The following is a 6,805-nucleotide window of genomic DNA, read 5'->3' as shown; positions in this document are numbered from 1 at the left end:
AGAAAAGTGAGTAAGGATTGTATTTGACTATTCTTTGGTTAATGGACTTGGCAATGAGCTTGGAGTCAAGAAAATAGCAGTTGTAAGGAGGTTTAAAGAGCTGGATGTTTGCAGAAATGCTGGGAATTTCAGAGGATTGAGCTAATTTTTCTATTATCATTTCGCATTGAAGAATATTTGAATGGTATCAGTCAAGAACAAGAAACAAAGAAGTGAAACAGAATGGAAGCTGAATTTGCAGGTTGGAGAAGCTATGAGACTAAGTTGCAGTTGTGCTAAAGTTTATGAAGGTTGATGCTGTCCAAAATGTAAAAAAAAACACAGTAAAGAAAGTGAAATCAGAGAAGCAGAATACAGAATTTCTGAAGTCTGAAAAGCATGAGTTCTCTAAAATGAATCTGAATTCTTTAAATACAAATCTTTTGGCAGTCAAACCCCATTGAATCCTTGCTGAATTCTTTGCTGAAATGAGAACGTGCTTGCTGATTGTAGCTGAAAATTGTTGAATACAGAAATTTCATTAAACTGAAGAAAGAACCACAGAAAAATAGAAAAAAAATCTACAGAAATTGCAAGAAAAAAAATCTGAAAGTGGAGTATCAACCTGGTCTATTTTGTGCCAATTACAATCTGTGGAGTACCATTTCTCTGTGCAGTTCTCTAAACATGAAGAAATTTAAGCAAGATTCTTATATCTCATTATCAAGTGGTGTTTACTTCAGGAAATGAAAGAGTAAGAAGAAAATCAGTAAAGGACTGAATCTGATTTTGGAATCAGGAATTTAAGTCTGGAATTCGACAGAAATGCAGAATTGTATCAGTTTAGTGTCAAGCTTTGATCTATTTCTTGGATTTGGCTCTTCATCTATGTTGACATGAGGCTGACTTTATGCCACTCTAACGATGAGTGTCCTTTGCTATCAATATTACTCAGATGTTGTGTGTCAATATGTGATACAATTTCTTGGACAGTGTAAGACTAATAAAAGCACCTCTTATTTCTATTGCCGACTGAGGTACATCTATAATTCCAAGCATGAGACTAAAATTTGAAACCCAGGATTTTGAGGCAGTTTCATTTCTGAATTTATTTCTTGACATTACCTCTGAAACTGAATTTGAAACTATAAGTTGGAATTGATTGAAGCTGAGTTGTTACTTCATTAGTAGTTGATATAGTTACTGCAAAGAAAAAAAAAATCAGAACACAGGGAAGAGATTGAATGACTAAATCTTGTTGCTAGGGTGGAAATTTCAGAAATGAGCTGAGTTCTGAAACTTAAGTGCAGCAGTAGGAATGAATTGGAATTTTAAATCTTTGTATCAGCATACAACAGAGGGATCTCAAGAATTGTAAGTAGTTGAAGAAAATTCAGAATCCATATGTTAATATGCATCTAATATTGAATTCATTCTTTAGTTGTTGAAGTTTTCAGTTAACAAAATAAGGGAAGTGACTGCAGGTGTTAAAATTATGTTCAAAACTCTATTCAGATTCAAAGTTTGAGTTTCTTTGAATTTGAATTTCTGAAGCCTTCAATTGATTATTTGATTTTGGAATTTTTCAAAGCTACTGTTAATTTTGAATTATGAGTTTGATTTCTTGGTGTTAGAAGGAAGGTTTGAAATTATGAATTGGATAAGTTTAGATCTAAAATTAATATCAGAATCAACTGCTTTATGGAAAAGGGAATCTGTAGTAATAGATAAGAGCAGAATTTTTTTATGTGTGCCAAAATCTATATGCTACCTTTGAACATTAGTGAATAAACTTAATTCCTGATATCTGGAAACTACAATTGAATACAAATTGCTGGATTTTATAACAGTAAGGAACTTGAGAGTTATGTTTCATTGATAGTTTGTGCCAAATTTACTTGCAAACCTTATATCAGAAGAAGTTAAAGTGAAGCTTTTGTTCTCTTATTATCATTTGGTGTTTCTTTCTCTCCAATCCATTTGCTTTCAAGGAGAAATGCAAGAAACAGAATGTTGCTAAACTGTATTCTACTTCTGGATTGTTGCAAACATGTGAGAGCTGGGATAAGATAGAAACTTTTCTTCTAATGAAGGATACTTTATAAGCAAAGTACAATCAACTATATTTTTGAGTTGCTAATATTTGAGTTGAAATTCAAACTCTATGCACTAGTAACAGCAGAGTAGAACCTGCTGTTATGTTCTATAGAATGAATCTGCAGCTGTTGATTAACATTAATGGGAACTCAAGTTCTAACCAAGGCATTGCTGAATGAATTCTTTATCAAGTTTAATTCCTTGGGCAAGGTTCTAATAGGTTCTGCTCTCTGAAACTTAGATTGCCTCAATTCTGAAACTGTAACTGCATCAACTAGAATTGCTAAAGCTAAAGTCAATTTATGCTATTTAGTATTTGTGAATTCATTGGATGTGAATCTGAGAGAAGACATCTGGAACTACACATCTATACTTGATACTACACATTCCTCTAGATTCAAACTTTGAATTTAAGTATGAAAACCCAGGATTTCTGATTCATATTCAAAATTCAGATTCTTCTTGCTGATCTTGATCAGTAGTCAAGTTGTTTTCGTCCAGAGCTCTTCAAGGTTAAAATTTGTAACATCTGGGAATCAGAGCTCAGAAATTGATCAAATGTTAGTCATTGCTAGAATTGGAGTGGCTGCTAGGATATTGAATGAATGACAGCTCTTGACAATATGACAAATTTCCATTTAAGCTCGATTTCTGCAGAATTCAAAGTCTACAACTTCCTAGCTGTGATTCTGAAATATTTTGTATTATGGATTTATGGAAATTTGATGTTGGAACCTTGTTTATTGCTGCTTAGTTCACCTAAGGTTTTCTTAAATGTTGCTAAGAGAACAGCAGATTTTACTCTGCTTGTTGCAAGTTCATGGATTTTGAATTGGTACTTCAAGGAGCCAAAATTTTGATCTTCTTTGACTCACAATTCTTGATGCTAGAATATGTAGTGGCAGATTATAGAATTCAGAATCTATTTAAAGATTACAGCAGAATCCTTTTACAGCTGGAATATGTTTTGTTTGATTCTATCTCTTGAGGTTGCAGAACTTAATGAGAGGTTATGCTAAGACAAATTCTTCAAGCAACCGACTGAATTAAAACATTTCATTGTAATGCATTGGTACACAATCTGGACTGAAACTAAACTGCACAGATTTGAGTTTCTGAAACTGAATTTCCGAAAAGCTGATAGCTGTGCCAATGATTCTCTGAAAGTCTCAGTAGATAGCAGTTGATTCTCTGAAAGCTTCAAAATACAAGTGTTATTTGATGTTATTTACTCAAAAGCTTGGAAGAATGCAGTTGTTGAATTTTAGTTAGCTGCTGGATTGTTGTAACAGGGGAAATTTATAGAGAACACTTATATTTTGAAGAAAACCTAAAGTGATACATTAATATAAGCTGATTTCTTCATGCCTTCAATATAATTACTTTGAAATTAATTGCTGAAACTCAGATACAGAATCTGATGTCAGAAATGGTCGAAGCTGCAGAATTGGAATTGGAAGAGACCATCAATTTGGACTGCTTAATGGGATTTCTTAATCAGTGAAGAGTTTATGCTGAATCTGAATGTTGTATTATGAAATCTTTATAACTAGAGTTGGAATTCAAGAGCTCCAACCATATTTATTGCAATCTTATATGTCAACACTCTAAAGAGATAGAGCAGCAGAAAAGAAAATCTGCAGAATGAATGAAGAAAAGACAGTGACAAGGAAGGCATCAAGTTTTGGTTACATGTTATGTTGTATTGTTCGAGACGACCAATGTTTTAAGTGTGGGGGAGGGAACTCTTCTTCATAAGTTGAGTTAAGATTATTTGAGCTTTCAAGTGATGAAATTGAAGAGTTAAAGCAGAATTGAAGTGGAAAAAAACAGTAAAAAATTTTTTTAGCAAATCAAAAAGAGAGTATCAAGAGTGAAGATAGAGTATCAAGATTTTTGGATAGTCATCAAATTGAAGGGGAGGTTAGCTTGGTCTTTTGAATTGATAAAAACAAATGGTATTCATCGCTTTTCACATCAAAATAGTCAACTCATCAAGTATATTTCTCCAATACTATCATCTTCTCAATTTTTCATTGAATAATTTTCTTTTGCCTATTTCATCCACTTAAATTGTTCATTTTGATTCTATTTCAATTCTTCATGATAAATTCCTTTTGATTCATGTATGCTATATTTATAGTGGTGAAGAGTTAGAAAATAAGCAAGTTTATGGTAGTGAAATGTTGTGAGTTGCATTGAGTGAGCTCCACTTATACATATGTTTGAGTGTGAGAGATAGATTAGGTAAATTCCTTGTGAGATTATAATTTGCTTAATTTTTCAATTGGATTGAAACTACCATGCCTACTAATTATTGTTTGGATTGTATTCATGATTGTTTGTGATTTTTAGATGGTCTTAGTTAAATTACTTTTACTATCTTCTAGGTATTGCTAGGGAATTTTTGTGGAGATGACTTTTAGTTTTCTTTACTTGCACGGGACGTTCAAGACTAAGTGTGGGGGATTTGATAACCATAATTTTATTGTATTATTTTGGTTCATACATGCATGATTTGATGTTATGTTCATAGATAAAACCTAGATTTGCATCATATTTCATGCATTGTCTTTATTTTTGGACTTAAGTGCAAATTATCTTATTTTTGGTGTTATTTGATGCTAATATTTGGTTCTTATTTTGTAGGTATCAAAGGATCTTGGATTTGGATCTATTCGAACATAATTTGTGCTTGAATCGGAGTTTAAACGAGAAGATCAAGTTGCGGAGCATTATGGACCGTTTATCGAAGATTGGACAGATCTGAACCATCCAGTAAAGATCTGGTCGATCCGACCTAAGGGAGAGTAGATCCAGACCCTTGATCAAGATCAGCACCTTCGGATAAGATTTTAGGCGAGTTTTCTCCGTTGATCAAGCTCCAAATTGATTTCAGCCGTCCGTTCAGATCTGGATCTAATTTAAAATAGAGAAGCTACAGTGTTCATGGTTGTCGACTCCTCCGCACTGTTCCTTGCGTCGCGTGTTCTTCTTCCGGTGGATTTCGACCCCGATTATTTCTCCGATCATCCTATCAAGCTTCAAATTCGGTGCAGATCTTCACGGAAGCGTCATCCCGATCATCTGGACCCGTCGTTGGGTGTTTCCTCCGACAGAATTCTTCTCCCGACAGTCTCTGTTCCAGCACCGATTTGGAGGTGTTCTTCCAATCGGCGACTCCGATTCACATTAGCGACTATCGGCGGTGGTCCTCCGGTGTTCCTGAGCTCCATCTGATAGCAAACCATCATCCGCAACTTCATCCCAGGTCCAAAGATTCTGGATTGCAGATTTCCAACATTATCGGCCATTTATGGGGTTTCGGGTTGTTCTAGCTCGCCGGAGGTGGTCCGCCGACATTGTTGAGCATACCTCGAACTGAGACGCAGCTGAGGTTCTTCATTGAGGTCTGGAGTTGGGTGTTCTCGACTTTGGTATTCTTGTGTGACGAACAAGAGTGTGAAGTTTGTATGGATTGGTTGTGAGTTGGATCGGTTAGGGTTTATTCACTTTTATTTCATTTTGTTCCTGTTTTTACAGCTTGGCACAGATTCCTTTTATGTTTGTATTATTTTTAGCAAGTAATTTAGCATTTCATTTCATTGTTGAAGCTCTACTTGTGTTTAATTTGTGCTTGGTTAATTGTTAAGTGGATAGGTTTTAAATTAGGGTTTTAATTGGTGCTTTAGATTAGGTTTTTCTGATGTCTTGTTGCTTATTTCTATGCTTAAGATTAGATTCACTTGTGTTTTGTATTTCATTTTTAGTTTAAGTGTGTTAACGATTTAATCAAAACGTAGGGTGACAATGCGTTATGGTTTGATTGTTGGCACCTAGTTAAATTTTCTTTATGCATTAGATTAGTTCTTATTTTTTGTGCTTTTCATTTGTTAGATTTATATTCAAAGTTCAAACCCCCATTTTCATGTTAAAAATTCTAGAAATGGGAATAACGTACAATCCTAAGGTTACATCTTACCGTTAGTTCCTCGAGGTTCGATCCTGGGCTCGTTATTACAACATGATTGTGTAGTTAAGGGGTTCATGGAATATACATTATTAATTTGTTTTACGAGTGTGACAGACTTGTTATCACCCCCAAATGTTTGAACTCCCCGTTCTGTGACTTGTGATTCTCAAGACTCATAGATGGTTGAGTTACAATTTGTTTGACAGGCTCTATAGCATTTATGGCTTGCACTTCATGAATGTTTGAGGGAAATTTCATCCAACTTATGTTTGACCATTCATAGAGGTTCAATGTCACTTGATCAATTAACATATATGCTTCATCTACACTTTTGTCCATAAAAGATCCTCCAGCTGATGAATCCAATAAACTCTTGTCTGAGAAAGAAATTCCCCTATAGAATATGTGCAGAATCAACCATTTTTCAAAACCATGATGAGGGCACTACCTTTGAAGACTCTTGAATATATCCCATGCTTCAAATAATGATTCTCCATATGCCTGAGCAAAATTTGTTATGCAATTCCTCATATACACTGTTCTGCTTGGAGGGAAAAAATGATTCAGAAATTGCTTCTCCAATTGCTCCCAACTTGTGATACTTTGAGGATGGAGAGAATATAACCAAGTCCTTGCTTTATCCCTGATACTGAAAGGAAATGCCATCAATCGAACTGCATCTGCTGACACTCCTTCACATTTCACCATATCACAAATCTCTAAAAATATTTCAAGATGTAGATAAGGACTTTCTGA

General features: G+C 34.6%; 1 non-coding gene across 1 annotated transcript; it reads left to right on the top strand.

The window, feature by feature from the left end:
- The first annotated feature begins 6,476 nt into the window (after nt 1–6,476).
- Nucleotides 6,477–6,582, top strand: LOC121968803. Its single transcript, XR_006108339.1, has one exon. It is a non-coding gene; the product is annotated as a small nucleolar RNA R71 (small nucleolar RNA).
- Nucleotides 6,583–6,805: the final 223 nt, after the last annotated feature.

This window comes from Zingiber officinale, chromosome 3B (assembly GCF_018446385.1).
Source record: "Zingiber officinale cultivar Zhangliang chromosome 3B, Zo_v1.1, whole genome shotgun sequence".
NCBI lineage: Eukaryota > Viridiplantae > Streptophyta > Magnoliopsida > Zingiberales > Zingiberaceae > Zingiber > Zingiber officinale.
The sequence above is the reverse complement of the archived record's forward strand: the minus strand, read 5'-3'. Positions and strand labels throughout refer to the sequence as shown.